The 16,932-nt window shown below is 42.3% G+C and overlaps 1 long non-coding RNA gene across 2 annotated transcripts in view; it reads right to left on the bottom strand.

Moving 5' to 3' along the window:
* Positions 1-281: 281 nt before the first annotated feature.
* The window catches only part of LOC107180207, a 33,882-nt gene continuing 17,231 nt past the window's right edge, over positions 282-16,932 (bottom strand). The window contains exons 2-3 of one of the 2 annotated variants that reach the window (XR_006219141.1): positions 16,195-16,267; positions 282-1,895 (exon numbers count right to left, since the gene is read on the bottom strand). This is a non-coding gene — a long non-coding RNA (uncharacterized LOC107180207). Of the gene's footprint in view, positions 1,896-6,349; positions 7,528-16,194; positions 16,268-16,932 lie in introns of those variants that run through there. The other variant, XR_006219135.1, reaches the window with a different exon arrangement.

Below are 16,932 nucleotides of genomic sequence, written 5' to 3'. Positions count from 1 at the left end.
ATGGTCAAATTAACCCCAAACACTCAGTTAAGGATTCTCCTGCCTCAGAGCCTTTAAAAACCCGTGAAAGGCAAATACCCATGTGATTTCACGTATATGCGGAGTCTTAAAAACAAACAAGTGTATAAATAAGCAAACAAAAAGCAGAATCAGACCCATGAATACAGAGAACAAACGGATGGTTGCCAGAGGGAGACCGGGATGGGCAAAACCGGTGAAGTGGGGGGGGGGGGGGGGGGGTACAGGCTTCCACTTAGGGAGTGAATAAGTCACAAGGATAAAGGCACAGCATAGGGAATATAGTTACTGATATTGTAATAACGTTACATGGTGACGGATGGTAGCTACGTTTGCAAGCACGGCATAATGTATACAGTTGTTCAATCGCTATGTTGTACAGCTGAAACCAATGTAACGTTATGCATCAACTGTACTCAAATTAAAAGTATAGTTGTATTTGCGTGAGTAGAACAGCATGAACAGAACTGCACTTAACTGTAGACAACTTCACCTCAGTATGCCCCCGTAGAAACGAATAGTAGGATTTTTCCCTTTAAATATGTTGCCTCCATAAACAGCGTGCTTACTTCTCCCATTAGGCGCACACATCTGGCCATCTTATTTGGAACTTTATTCTCTCCCTCCACCAACATTTGCCAAGTACAAACAAGCATAAGTGACAGTTTACATAACACGTATTTCTATCTACAGGGATTCAATGGAATGTTGTCTTTTTTTTTTTTTTAATTGCATTGTTTGTTTTGCTTGAGACTAGCTGGGCAGTCTGGACTATGTCCTGCTTCACTGTTATACCCATCTGGTCTGGTCTCGTATCCATGTCTGAAGGCTGAGAGACACCACCGGGAAAGAAAGCTCAAGTGGCCCATTCTCCATGTTTAAAAAGTTAGGAACTGTCACGCTTCACTTTAAAATATTAATGCTCGGTGCCAGCGCAGTTTAAATTGAAAATAAGGTTTTAGCGTGCTAAGGAAAGCGTTGGCATGCTGTGCGTGTCCGTTACATCTCCACCTGCTTTGGGACTTTAAATGAAGCAAGAAAATAGATGCTGTGCTCAAACTCAAGAAGCCTGCATTTAAAAAGGTGTTTTGCCTGTCTTTGCCATTTGCTTCCAAATGCAAGACTCCACTTTCTGCCCTCAAGAGATGAAGTTGGTCCGGTCGATGCACATGTGTATTTCAACATTACCGGTGGCGACCCAGAAACTGTGTTGCCTGGTGGATTTCCATGACATACTGTTCTCGAAAGCCTTTAAATAATCCCTAGTAAAACTGAGAGACTACTTGCAGGTGACAATAGGGCTGGAAGTGATATGACGTTTGTACGTGATGAGCCACTCATTTTTGTGAAATAAAGAATCTTGTGAAAAGAGGAATTATGACTCGTATTTACAACAACTTTTCGTAAACATCCCCAAATTCCAGGCACAAGACAAAAGGCATGACTCATATCACAGTAGGCATTACAGCCAGGGAAGTGGCCCTTGTGAAGATTGCTTCCCTAATGCCTGAGAATGGCTCTGAGGAGATCTGTAGGAAGCTGATAATAGGTACTTCGTCGAGCATCACCAGTCAAAATCTGCTTTTTGATCAAGAGCATTTCCTCAGCTAAAAATGTCCTGTTTCCAGACCTTAATGTGATTTTTTTTTTTTTTAGTGGATTACCATTGAAAAGCCTGAAAACTGGAAAAAAAAAAAACCCAGTATGAATGATCATCATTCTTCCACTTGTGCTGTCACTGGAATCCTGGCGATGAGACGATCCCGACGGAGTTCTCCTGCATACTGTGGTTTTCAGGGGGCTGGAGGGTGCTCTCCCCCTAAATCTCTCCTCAAGGGCTTGTCAGCTGGCCAAGACCTCACCTGCCGGAGGCGTTCCTGTGAATAAAGGCGACAGGTGCACACAGCACTTGGCTTCAGAAGTCACGTTCAGAGGCCCTACTCGGTGGAGGGGATGAGGAATGTGCATTTTTACAAGTGTTCCAGATGGTTCTGGGGAGGTGATCCTCCTATAGGTTTAGAGAAACACTGGATAAAACCTAGATAATTCTTCATCTTAAAAAAAAAATGTGTATCAAACCCCAGAATATAAGTGGTGATGAGAATGGGGAGCAACTGGAACCCTTGTTCACTGTGGGTGAAAATGTAAAATAGGACACATGGAAAGTGGGAGGGTGGTTCCTCGAAAAGTTGAATGCCAAATTACCGTATGATCCAGCAATCCCACTTCTGGGTATAGACCCAAAGAATCGAAAGCAGGGTCTCAAAGAGATATTTGTATGCTCACGTTCATAGTGTTATTTGCAATAGCCAAGAGGTGGAATCAACCCAACTGTCCACTGACGGGATGAACCGATAAACAAAAGATCACACACACACACACAGACACACCGGAATTTTATTCAGCTTTAAAAAGTTTGGAAATTCTGATTCATGTGACAACGTAGGGCGTTGTGCTAAATGAAATAAGCCAGACACAAAAGGATAAATATTATAAGATGCTACTTTTACATAGGTACCTAGAGGAGTCACAATCAGAGACAGGAAGTAGAACGGTGGTTGCCAGGAGCTAGAGGGGAGGGGGAAATCGGGAATCATTGTTTTCAGTTCTGCAAAATGGATGGTGGTGATGATCACACCACAATGTGGGTGTACTTATTACCACAACTGCACACTTACAAATGCTAAAGATGATAAGCTTAATGGTGTGTGTATTTTACCACAATTAAGTATTATAATTAAAAATATTCCAAGCCCCTGAGAGAGAAAGAACATTATGCAAATAATAAATCACTGACTCCGTGAGTTTGTATTTCGGGTGGGTCGAAACGCACTTAAGGACTCCAGGATTTAGAGAGCATCAAGAAATTAGTACACGGCACAGCCAGGATCTGAATCCAGAGTCCCCTGGCCCCGAAACCCCCACGCCCATCCCCTCCGCCCCCTCTGGCTCATTTCTGTTTAGACGTAGAGGAGGATGAGAGTCATCTTTGGGGCCCATGTCTGAGGCCTATGTTCGGATCACTGAAACACAGGGCAGAGGTTGCAAAAGTGGGAAACTGGGAGGAGAATATTACGGAGAAGAGGATTTGTTGGAAATGTTGGCCTGGCACTGGAGAGGGTGGGTTTGGGAACTGTTGTTGGGCTAATTAAAAGTAGAAACAGAAAGTAAATGAGCTCAGCAGAGATGAGGGGGGACAAAAGCAGCACTGGGGAGAGAGAAGCCAAGAGTCAGAGCCAGAACCTGCAGAAATGACAGCACTGTGTTTAGGAAGCAGACCAGGAAGCAGGGTCCAGTGATGGGGAGAGAAAAGAGGTAGGGGGAGCCTCACGGCCAGATTCTTCCACGGCAAACCACAACTCCAGGGGCTAGTTGTGCAAACTGGTATTTGTGTACAGTTATCACAGGCTCCACATGTATGGAATCTTCACGACGGCTATGCAAGATCACATAGAGAAGTGCTGTTATTTTAATGTTATTTATTTATTTATTTATTAAATGTTTATTTTTGAGAGATAGTGAGAGAGACTGAGTGTGAGCGGGGGAGGGGCAGAGAGAGAGAGGGAGACCCAGAATCCAAAGCAGGCTCCAGGCTCTGAGCTGTCGGCACAGAGCCTGACGTGGGGCTCAAACTCACGGACCGCGAGATCGTGACCTGAGCCGAAGTCGGTCGCTCAATCGACCAAGCCGCCCAGGCGCACCTGTTCTTTTCATTGTATAGACAAGCAAAGTGAACCACAACAATATTGGCCAGTTTCTCAAGGTCATAGGCCAACACCCAAGGCCAAATCTTCTAAGTTCAGAAGCCCTTTTCTTTGCATTATGAAGAGGCCGGGGCACAACAGCCAGGTGCTGGTAATAATGGGATGTGTCACTGGCAGGAACAAAAATGTTGATAAGGAAAACAAACTGGGGGCTCCTGGGTGGCTCAGTCGGTTGAGCGTCTGACTTTGGCTCAGGTCATGATCTCGCGGTCCGTGAGTTCGAGCCCCGCGTCGGGCTCTGTGCTGACGGCTCAGAGCCTGGAGCCTGCCTCGGATTCTGTGTCTCCCTCTGTCTCTGACCCTCCCCCATTCATGCTCTGTCTCTCTCTGTCTCTCAAAAATAAATAAACGTTAAAAAAATTTTTTTAAAAAGAAAAACTGTAAGTCAATCTGCTTTTCACATCAACACACACCAACAATTCGCATTATGCACCTCTGCAAAAAATCTTTTTGTACGACAGGCTATAAACAGCTGCCACCGGTGTTGGTGACTTTTACTAATTCAGGTGAGCTGCACATGAGCACACTTGAATTACTTAACCTTCCATAATCACTGTATTCTCTATGGAAGTTAATTTGGAGGATTCCCAGTTATTCCAACTTACGTGGACTCATCAACATGCAGCCATTCTGACGATAAACTGGTAACAGCATGGCCTCGCTCAAGTTCGCTTTGGGCCAGTTTTTGTCTCCAGCCCTGTACCATGGCATGCGGCTGTGTTTCAACAGCAGACTCAAAATAAACAACGACAGGACACTGACTGTGAAGACGAAAAGCCAGAACTTGCGTCCCTTCAATTTCATCATTTTACATGACCACGCGGAATTTTTCTTTGTGCTTAAAACGCGGAAGAGTGAAAAAGTGCAGTGCAATATTTTTTGTCCGATACATGCACATTTTAGTTCAGAACCCAAAGAGTTTACTACAGTTGGGTATCTTTGAAATTAAAATATACTATTTTTAATAGAGAGAATAACGATTGCTACTTATTACTGACCAGTAGAGGAAGTAATTTTGTCCGGTAGAGAACACCAATGTTGGTGGCAAATGCTCCAAACCACCGCACTGCCCAAGCTAGACCGCAGCACGACCCTCCCACCCTCCCCATGCCTCCATGCCCAGGCCCCGAGGTGGGGGGTGGTAGGGATGCCTGGCTGCACTGAAAGGTGGGGGCCGCGGTCAGGCTCTGCTCTTTTCCCCTCTGCTCCTCTAGTCAGTCTGCAGAGACCCCCAGCAAGGAGGCCCTCTAGCTGCCAGGGCTCCCAGGCATCTGCCCCTGATATGTCACCAGCCGCCTTTTACCAGAAGGACACAGTGCAGAAGGCTTTGGGAAGTGAAAAATAGCTGCTTCTCTCAAACAGCCCAGAGATCCATACTCTGGGATGGTTAAAAATAACCCCAAGGTCCAGGGGGAGACGTGGATCTCAGAGAAGCATTTGTCCCAGGGAGCACACACAGACAGCAGTCCATTTCCTCAGATGTAGCTTAAAATAGTAATGGAGCAAGCCAGCAGTTTTAAATTCATCACTGAAAATTTTCCATATGCGGGCCGCCTGGGTGGCTCAGCCAGTTAAGCATCCGACTTCAGCTCAGGTCATGATCTCACAGTCCATGAGTTCAAGCCCTGCATCGGGCTCGTGCCCACAGCTCAGAGCCTGAAGCCTGCTTCGGATTCTGTGTCTCCTCCTCTCTCTGCCCCTCCCCCACTCATGCTCTCTCTCTCTCTCTCTCTCTCTCTCTCTCTCTTAAAAGATGAATAAATATTAAAAAAATTTTTTTCATATGCTGTCACAAACACCTTTTTTGGTCTTAGACAAAATTGACACTTATGTTCCCATACTATACTTTGCTTAAGTTCTATAATTACCTATAACACACACACACACACACACACACACACACACACACAACGCACATACACAAATACCCTTATATATACCCACTGATGTACATACATATATCCACATACACAATATTAATACTACATTGTTCAGATGTATATAAACACATGTTTAATAACTATATATTTATATGTGCATATTAATCTGGTCTCATGTATATCTACATACATGTCTATTTATATCTATAAAATCAAGCAGATGATGGTTGGGAATAGTCTTTGGAAGAAAATCCGATATGTAAACGCAATGTATTTTTATTATACATCATTGGGTAAATTTGCAGAAATGCAGAAAAGGATCCACTTTTCTCCTAGAAGTTAAAAATGTTGGGGCACCTGGGTGGCTCAGTCGGTTAAGCGTCCGACTTCAGCTCAGGTCAAGATCTCGCGGTCCGTGAGTCCGTGAGTTCGAGCCCCGCGTGGGGCTCTGGGCTGATGGCTCAGAGCCTGGAGCCTGCCTCTGATTCTGTGTCTCCCTCTCTCTCTGCCCCTCCCCCGTTCATGCTCTGTCTCTCTCTGTCTCAAAAATAAATAAATGTTAAAAAAAAAAATTTAAAAAAATGTTTTTTTTAAAAGGTTCATTTTCAAAAAAAATTAGAAGAAAATAATTCCTAGTAACAGAGGACATACAGATGAATATAAGTCATGAAAAAGAATGTATTTTGATATTATCATCAACTGAGTAGTAAACTGTCAAAGGTATGGGGTAAGTATAGACCAAGTAAAGGTGCAAACACTGCCTAGTGACCACCGAGGGAATGTTCTAGTAGTGCACGTGGATCAAAAGTTTCTAGATAAGTTCCGCATCCCCAAGGACGGTTCTGAACCTGGTAATCCCTGACCAGTCAGCCAGTCCTGGGTTTGCAGGACAAATCTAGTTCAGACTTTGAATCCCAAAACAGGATTGGAGTTGCTTTAGGGAATCCTAGAGAGAGGGCAATTTAGTCTCTGTAGAATCTCTTCAGGTTTTTAAACTGATTTCATACCATAAATCCTAATTCAGCCCAAATCTGTGCTGGCTCCCATAAGATGCCCCCCAGTGGGCTTCTAGAACCTCCCCGATGCCCCAAAGCCTTGAACCTTGATCAAAGCCAGAGAAAACGGTAGTCGGTTCAGGCAGCCTGGTCTTGCCTAGTGAAAATTACAGAGTGTTGGCTTCAGAGCTATCTCACAATTCATGTCAAGCCTCCCTGTGGTCTTTCACTGGACCTAGTACCAACCTCGGCAGGATGCTTAATTCCTTCATGACATCTTATTGCAGATAATAGTCCCAGAGGGGGTAGGGAAAATGCACACTGCTCTGCCAGCTCTCCACTGTGAGGCGACAGAAGCCAGGAGATGGATCTGACAGTGGAATTCTGCTGCTTTCTCCCTAACTCTGGAAAGGTTTTCTTCCAAATCTTTGAGAGTTTCCTGTGCCTGTTAGGTAGGTTACGTATTTGGCTCAATGTGACTTTTTTCTTAGGCACATATACAGGACTCCTAGAGGAAACGGTACAGACATAAATATACTAACTTCTTGTTGAGGCTATAGGTTCTGTGAACAATAACAGCTGCCAGTATGAACAGCACAACTGAGACAAGTTACCCTTTTTGTATTAATATTACAAACATAATCATTATGTTTACTCCGTATCTGCTTCCAAGGTGTTCAAAAGACTTTTCAGATGATTTGTAAGAGGTTCTCAACCCGCTGGCTGTACCAAGATTGTTTTGGGGGAACTTGGTCCAAGGCAGCTGGAGATTTAGTCTCCTTTCCACATCTTCCTCCAAAGTCGCCGTCTTGCAAAACCAGGACCAATAAGCGGAAATCTTTAACTGGTGCCTGTCAGAGGCCACGTTGCCTTTAATGACAAGACAAAGAGAGATAAAGAGATTCCCACAGCTGGGGTTGCCCTTGGTAGCTGGGCCTACATTTTGCTTTGATTTCCAGAAGCAAGGCTTCCATCATCTGGTCCTCCCTAATGTGACTGATGGTCTCCTTTCTGGATATATCTCCCACGATAATGACAAGTTTTAGTCTGAATATAACTCATCTCTCCATCTGCCTTGTCATGGCTTTAGACCCAGATTTTCTTCCCTTTTACTTCTTTCCTATTCCCCATGGTAGAGTGCTCTGCTGAGAACAGATGCTCAATAAAGAGTAAATTCTTAAATTCACCCCACTGTAATTTTTCATTTCTGTGATTTTGATGACCTGAAATCCTTTCTTGGTTTGTACAAGAAGGGTAGGCAGAGAGAAAGTGAAACTGTTTCAGGTCTCTGGGAGCTGGGGCAAAGAGCTAAGTTGGGCCTAAGAACAGCAAAATCAGGCACATGATGTGTACCTTTCACTTTTATTTGAGCTCCTGCACCCTTTGACTATTTAAGGAAGAGCTGTCAGGTGACAATGAATTAGTACAGGCAAGTCCTATAAAAGGAACCTTAGAGACCACCTAGTCATGCCATTTACCTCCACTGAATATCCTCCAGTGGTAGTCACTGTTAATCGTAGAAATCTATGCATTTTGAGGAAGCTTTACTTAAAGACTACATGTTAGGCCACAAAATAGGCCTCAATCAATTCAAGATTAAAATCATACCAAGCATCTTTTCTGACCACAATGGCTAAAACTAGAAATTAATTATAAGAAGAAAACTGAAAAAAACACAAATATGCAGGGACAAACAACATGCTACTAAACAATCAATGAGTAAATGAAGAAATCAAAGAGGAAATCAAAATATAATTCAAGACAAATGAAAATGGAAACACAACTTTCCAAAATCTATGGGACATGACAAAGGCAGTTCTAAGAAGAAAGTTCAAAGTGGCACAGGCCTACCTCAAAAAAACAAGAAAAATCCAAATAAACAATTTAACCTTGCACCTAAAGGAACTACAAAAAGAACAAATAAAACCTAAAGTTAGTAGAAGGAAGGAAATAATAAAGATAAGAGCGGAAGTAAATGAAATAGAAACCAAAAACAAAACAAAAAAAAAAACAACAATAGAAAAGATCAATGAATCTAAAAGCTGGCTTTTTAAAAAGATAACCAAAATTGATAAACCTCTTGCCAGACTCATAAAGAGAGAGAGAGAGAGAAAGAGAGAGAACCCAAATAAATAAGATCAGAAATGAAAGGAAGAAGTTACCCACAGAAATACAAAGAATCTTAAGAGACTATGAATATTATGAATAATGTATGCTAAAAAATTAGAAAACATAGAAGAAAGGGATAAATTCCTAAAAAATACCTTCTAATACTGAATCACAAAGAAACAGAAAATCTGAATAGATTGATTATATGTAACAAAATTGAACCTATTTTAATTTTTAAACTCTCCAAAAAGAAAAGTCCAGGACCAGAGAGCATCACAGGCAAGTTCTACCAAGTTTTTAAGAAGAGCTAACACCTATCTTTCTCAAGTTATTGCAAAAAATTGAAGAGGGAGGAACACTTTGAAACTCATTTTACAAGGCCAGCATTACCCTGATACTGAACCCAGACAGACACCGCACAGAAGAAAATTATAGGCCGATATCCTTAATGAATACAGATGCAAAAATCCTCAAAATATTAGTGAAACAAATTCAACAATATATTAAAAGTATCATACACTATGATCTAGTGGGATCTATTCCAGGGAAGCAAGAATCTTGGTTCAACATCTGCAAATCAATCAACATGATATACCACATTAACAAAATAAAGAATAAAAATAATATGATCACTTCAATAGATGCAGAAAAAGCATTTGACAAAATTTAACATCCATTTATGATAAAAACTCTCATCAAGGTAAATATAGAAGCAACATACCTCAACATAAGAGAGGCCAGATGTGACAAACCCACAGCTAACATCATACTCAACAGTGAAAAGTTGAAGTCTTTTCCTCTCAAATCAGTAACAACACAAGGATGTCCACTCTCACCACTTTCATTTAACATAGTATTGAAAGTCCTAGCCACAGCAATTAGGCAAGAAAAGGAAATACAAGTCATTGGAAAAGAAAAATTGGAAATTGGAAAAGAAAAAGTAAAATTGTCACTATTCGCAGATGGCATAATATTATATATAGAAAACCATAAGGACTTCACTTCAAAACTGTTAGAACTAATAAATAAATTCAATAAAATCACAAGATACAAAATTAATACCCAGAAAGAGTAATTTTTCTATATGCTTATAATGCACTATCAGAAAGAAAAATCAAGGCTATAATCCCATTTACAATTGCATCAAAAAGAATAAAACACCTAGGAATAAAGTTAATCAAGATGAAAGACCTGTATTCTAAAAACCATAAGACATTGATTAAAGAAATAGAAGATGACACAAATAAATGGAAAGACATTCCATGCTCATAGACTGGAAGAATTAATATTATTAGAATGTCCATACTATCCAAAGAAATATACAGATTCAATGCAATCCCAATCAAAATTCCACTGGCATTTTTCATAGAACTAGAACAAAGAGTCCTAAAGTTTATGTAGAAACACAAAAGATCCCAAAAAACCAAAGTAATCTTGAGAAAGAAGAACAAAGCTGGAGGTATCATGCTCCCTGATTTCAAACTATACTTCAGAGCTATAGTCATCAAAACAGTATGGTACTGGCATGAAAATATACATATAGATCAATGGAACAGAATAGAGAGCCCGGACATAAACCCACATATATATGTCAGTTAATCTATAACAAGCTGCAAGAATATACAATGGGGAAAAGACGGTCCCTTCAATAAATGATGTTGGGAAAATAGGACAGCTACATGCAAAAGAATGAACCTGGACCAATATCTTACACAATATACAAAAATAAATTCAATGTGGATTAAAGACTCGATGTAAAACCTGAAACCATAAAACTCCTAGAAGAAAACGTAGGCAGTAAGCTCTTTGACATCAGTCTTAGCAATATTTTGAGGGGTCAGTCTCCTCAGGCAAGGGCAACAAAAGCTAAAATAAACAAATAATATTACATCAAACTACAAAGTTTTGCACAGCGGAGGAAACCATCAACAAAGTGAAAAGGCACACTACTAAATGGAAGAAGATATTTGCAAATTATACATCCAACAAGGGGCTCATGTTTAGAATATATTTTAAAACTTACACAACTCTTATCACAATGAGCACTAAATAATCTACAGATTATTGCTGAATCACTAGATTCTACACCCGAAGCTAATATAACACTGTATGTTAACTATACTGGAATTAAAATTTAAAACTTAATAAAAAAAAACAAAAAACTAAGCTGAGAAATCCATGGCCGCGTATTGTGACATTTCTCCTTAGCCAAGTAACCAAGTGAGTAATAACAGAATGATGAACACCTACGGGGAAAGATGTCTCATAATTAACAAGCCACTCTGCCATATTAAAATAACAAAAGTAAGGCAAACATATTTGGGATTTTCAAAATTGCCATAAAATAAACAGAAATAATTCTGACCAAAAAAAAAAAAAAAAAAAAAAAAAAAAGGATACAACTTAATATCAAAAAAGCAAACAACCTGATTATTAGATGGGCAGCAGATATGAATAGACATGTTTTGCAAAGAAGATACAGATGGCCAACAGGCACATGGAAAGATGCTCAACATTACTAACGGTCAAGGAAATGCACATGGAAACCACAATGAGGTGTCACACCTGTCAGATTAGCTAGAATCAAAAAGACAAAAAATAACAAATATTGGTGAGCATGAGGAGAAAAGGGAACTCTTATGCACAGTTGGTGGGAAAATAAATTGGTGCAGCTGCTGTGAAAACAGTATGGAGGTTCCTCAAAAAATTAAAAATAGACTATCAGCAATTTCACTCCTGGGTATTTATCCAAAGAAAACATAAACACCAATTTGAAGAGATCTATACACACCTGAGTTCACTTAAGATTTATGGCCAAGATTTGGAAGCAACCTAAGTGTCTGTCAACAGATGAATGGATAGGGGCACCTGGGTGGCTCAGTCAGTTATGCATCTGACTCTTGATTTCTGCTCAGGTCATGATCTCACAGTTTATGGGATAGAGACCCACGTCAGGCCCTGTGTTGACAGCATGGAGACTGCTTAGGATTCTTTCTCCTTCTCTCTCTGCCCCGCCCCCACTTTCTTTCTTTCTTCCTTTCTTTTTTTCTTTCTTGCTTCCTTTCTTTCTATCTCTCTCTCTCTTTCTTTCTCTCTTTGTCTCTTTCTTTCTCAAAATAAATAAACTTTAAAAAATAGATGAATGAGGGGTGCCTGGGGGCTCAGTTGGTTGAGTGTCCAACTTCGGCTCAGGTCATGATCTCACGGCTGGTGAGTTCGAGTCCCACATAGGGCTCTGTGCTGACAGCTCAGGGTCTGGAGCCTGCTTCAGATTCTGTGTCTCCCTCTCTCTCTTCTCCTTCCCCACTCATGCTCTGTCTCTCTCTCTCTCTCTCTCTCTCTCTCAAAAACAAATAAACATTAAAAAAATTTTTAAATAGATGAATGGATATAGAAGATATGATAGGAATATTATTCATCCATTAATATAAATGAAATCTTGCCATTTGCAATAACATGGATGGACCTAGAGGGTATTAGGCTAAGTGAAATAAGCCAGACAGAGAAAGACAAAAGACAAATACCATATGATTTCCCTTATATGTGGAATCTAAAAAACAAACAAACAAACAAAAAAACAAATACATAAAACAGACATAGACTCATAAATACAGGAAAAAAACTGTTGAGTACAGAGTGGGTAATGGTTGGGGGGCAGGCAAAACAAGTGAAGCAGATTAAGAGATACAAACTTGCAGTTATAAAATAAATAAGTCGCTGGGATGTAATATACAGCACAAAGAACATGGTCAATAATATTGTAATAACTTTGATGGTGATAGATGGTAACTACACTTATTGTGGGTATCATTTTATAATGTATAAAATTATCAAGTCACTACGATACACAGCTGAAATTAATAGGATATTATACATCAATTATACTCCAATTAAAAAAAAAAAAATCTTGGGGCGCCTGGGTGGCTCAGTCGGTTGAGCGTCCGACTTCGGCTCAGGTCGTGATCTCGCGGTCCATGAGTTCGACCCCCACGTCGGGCTCTGTGCTGACAGCTCAGAGCCTGGAGCCTGCTTCAGATTCTGTGTCTCCCTCTCTCTCTGACCCTCCCCCGTTCATGCTCTGTCTCTTCTCTGTCTCAAAAATAAACATTTAAAAAAAAATTAAAAAAAAATCTTGACAAAACTGGAAGAGGACTTCAACTCTCTCCATTTGACCTCCATCTGTACCTTCTTTATTTTTTTTAAGTTTATTTATTTATTTTGAGAGAGACAGAGACAGAGTGAGCGGGGTAGGGGCAGAGAGAGACTCCCAAGCAGGATCCATGCTGCCAGCCCAGAGCCCAACATGCGGCTCGAATACACAAAATCGTGAGATCATGACCTGAGCCAAAACCAAGGGTTGGATGTTTAACTGACTGAGCCACCCAGGCAACCCTGTACTTTGTAATTGATTAAGTTCTTTCCAGCTTCTCTCTTAACTCAGGCAATAGACCCTGGGAGCAAAGCATCCACGATGGGAACTGAAAATGCCCCCTCGAGCAATATGACTGCCTCCATGTGACTGACCCCAGGACAAGGACTAACCTGACCTTCACTGCCCACCTACATGTACACACTGTCCCACATTTTCCTTACGTAAACCTGGAAGGACTTTCAGCACTTTGGAGACGGTCTTCGAGACGTCAACGCACTGTCTTCCTGGTGTTGGCCTCACTGAAATAAATTCCTTTCTTGTTTCACCACCGCTCATCTCTCTGCTTTTGGATTTTGTCAGCGGTGAGTGGCTGGACCTGGTCTGTTTGCCCCCCCCCCCCCAGAGCCAGGTGCTCTTCACCCCTGCACCCTGTTTGTAAGACAACAACAACTACAACAGAAGCTCTAGGAGAGCCGGGCCCTTGTCTGTCCATCCTCCACGCTGCTGCGTCCCTAAGTCCTGGCACAGTGTTTGTGCCCACTATATAGTAGGAGCTCAATAAATGCTGGGGAGAAAAAAAAGAAAATAAAAAGGTAGATAGAGAAAGAGACGCCAGGGATGGGCAATTAGAAAGAAGGCCATGTGACGACACAGCAAGAAGGCATCCATCCATAAGCCATAGAAATGGGTCTCAGAAGAAACCAGTGACCCCACTGGCACCCTGATCTTGGACTTCCAGCCCCAGACAAGAAAAGAAATGTCCGTTGCTTAAGCCCCCCAGTTTGTGGTATTCTGTTAGGGCCACCTAGACCCACTAGGCCAGTGTTGGGACTTGAGTTGTCCCCTAGGAAGGAACATCCTGTTGGGTGAGGCAGCTCCCTTCACTTGAGGCACTTATTTCCCAGGCAGGGTGTGAGCAGGCAGCCCAGCGGCCGGGGCTGGGTCCTGCAGGGTCTGAGCTGTACCCCACGGCATCCTCCACAGCAAAGCCCCGTGACAGTGCAGTGACCCACGAGGACCGGGATGGCTATAAGGGAAATAGAGCAAGGAGGAGGACAGTATTAAATCAACTTGGTGACTTGCCATCAAATACAGGCTTTAAAATCTTAAATAAATCTGGATTGATAGAGCAGCGTGTCAGAATCTGAATCTTAAAGAGCATCGTGTCGAACCCCTTATCTAAACGATAGGGGCCAAGAGGCTCAGAGAAGTCGAGATTCTCTCAAGATCTAGAGGCAACGTGAAAACCAAGGTGGACCCAAGATTCCGGCTTCCTGATGTTTTCTAAGACATCCTGTCTAGCTAAAATTGGTTTTATAGTCACTGCACCTACGTGGCTCTAAATATAATTTAAAGCTTCCAGCTTGGAAACAAAGCCAAACGTAAACCATACTGTGTGTAAACTTGGCAGGGTCACGGCTATGACTGTGTCCCAGTGAGGAAGCCTCCCAAGACCTCGGGACTCATGGCACAGTATGATCTGACCGACCCAAAACAGCAGAAAACGTGGGCGTGAACCATTTTTTTGCTTCCAGGTGGGAACAGGATAGAACACATCTCTCTCCCCTTATTTCCTTCCCTCCCTCCTCCTATTATTCCCCCTCCTCCGCTCCTCCTTCCCTTTGTTCTCCCTCTCAATTCTGTCACGTTATCTGCACATCTTGAGTAATAGAATCTCATTGTTTAATCTAAGGGACCAGAGTTTTAGTCCAGAGATGATAAAGCTCAAGAGTTAAATAGCTATCAGCCCTCCATAATAAATGTTACTTTTCTTTTTTGCTGTCGTATTTGTGCCACATCTCCTTTACAAGTCAATTTTTTTTCTCCTATACAGGTTTTCCCAGAACAACTAAGAAATCCTTATTGAGGCAGTGCATCCCAAATCCTACTATTAAAGACTTTGGGCTTCTTTTAGACGTCCTGACAGAATTTTCTCCAGAATGCCGTTAGGGTGTCCAGAGTGGACTCAGTTGCCTGAAAGCAACAGAAACTCCGGACCCAAGTGACTGAAACAGTAATGAATGAATCTTCTCACACAAAACTAATGACAGAGGGGGAGTAACTCTCTCAATGAAAAGGGTATGTTGCTAGATGAGATACGAAGAGCAATGCTGGAAAAAAATGAAAGAACTGATAAGTTGGGGGCAAATGCTTGGGCCAAAGTTGAGGCAAAGCCTGAATCCAGAGAAGGAATGCTCAGCCACTTTGCTCCAGGGCACAAGAACTTGGGTTCTGCGGCCTCCCCTAGGGAGAGGGAGAAATCAACGCCCAGGCAGGGGTCTTACTGGGGTGCTTCCTATGGCTGATACCCCCAAAAGTCCCCTGTCAAGGAAAGTGTGAACCAGAAACAAACCTTCCCATCCCCTACGATCCTAGGGGACCTTGGAGAAGGTTGCTGGGCTCTGACTACAGAAAAGGAAAGAAAAAGAAGAAAGAGAAAGAAACTGTCCTGGAGGGGTCTTGACTGCTGCCCCATCCTTGTTGCCTGCGGCAGATTTGCAGGCCTAGTTCCCTTCTGGAATCTCAAGCCAGGAATTGGGTTTAAGGTGTCACTGACCAGTAGAGCCCCCAGGTATCTGGCAAAAAGCAAATATAAATCCTCTATGGAGGAAGTACCTCTATCCCGACCACCCAGAAGCCCTGGATACCATTTTTCTAAGGCCCACGGTCCCTGCAGAGATAAATGGCAAATCGGGAAACAAGGTTCCAGGAGAAAAGGCCAGCAGAAGCAAGGAAGAGCAGACACAGACCTGCACAAACTTTTAGAAATCTATCAGATACAAATTGTAAACCAACTATACTGCTGAGTTTCAAGACATAAGCCAAGTCCACAGGAAAGGCTGTTCCACTGTTGCAGCTGAACTCCACAGTTCAGCACCTCAACAATTATGTCAGGCATCTTAATACTTCCTGTCTTTCTACCTTGGCCTCCAGCCTGAGCAACCTGTTTGTCCTCCACCAGCTCTCCTCATGATCACAAGATGGCTGCAGCTGCTCCCGGTTTCACAACCACACAACCTCCAGAGGCAAAAAAGAGAGGGTATGTTTCCACGTACCTCTTTTTAAGACTGAATCTTTGCAGCTGGCTTCAAACACTTCATGGGCCAGGATTTCATCACACACGCATGACTAAGGGAATTACAGGGAAGGAGAATAACTGCATTAGATCAATAATGAGTCAGTTGCTGGGACGAGGGATGGTGGGCCCCCCCTAGAGCTGCTGTGGAGGAGGATAAATCCATACACAAAACGCAAGCTTTAACAGCAAGGTTAAAAAAATGTGGTGGGGAGGGGTGTGGACAGAGGTAGGAACATATCTTCAGCAGCCTCCCCTTCCCAGGTTTTCAAATGTGCAGTCTGCTGATAACATTTTCCAACTCTAGGACTTTTGGCCTCTAATCATCTGACAGTTGCTCAGCTATAGATTATTACCTCTGCTCCCCGCCCCCCCCCCCCCCCCCCCCGCAAAAGAAGCTACTTTAGCACATGTAGGACGAGTGCATGGCTTTTGCCACCCTTGGGCTGATCGTTAACATTTAATATGAGGGGCGATTGGCTGGCTCAGTAAGTGAAGCACATGACTCTTGATCTCAGGGTCGTGAGTTCGAGACTCACACCGGATGCACAGATTACTTTAAAAAAAGTTGCGAAACATTTAATATGATACTCCACTAGTTCTGTTTTCCAGATTCTATGTTATGTTTTGTGAGGAAATGACACTTTGCATAATCTACTGCCAAGGCACGGAATTTGCTGACAGGTTTCAATTCTGTATGAATCTGCAGTAAGAAGGT

Source organism: Panthera tigris, chromosome A1, assembly GCF_018350195.1.
Source record: "Panthera tigris isolate Pti1 chromosome A1, P.tigris_Pti1_mat1.1, whole genome shotgun sequence".
NCBI classification, from domain to species: Eukaryota; Metazoa; Chordata; class Mammalia; order Carnivora; family Felidae; genus Panthera; species Panthera tigris.
This window is presented reverse-complemented; position numbering and strand designations above follow the sequence as displayed.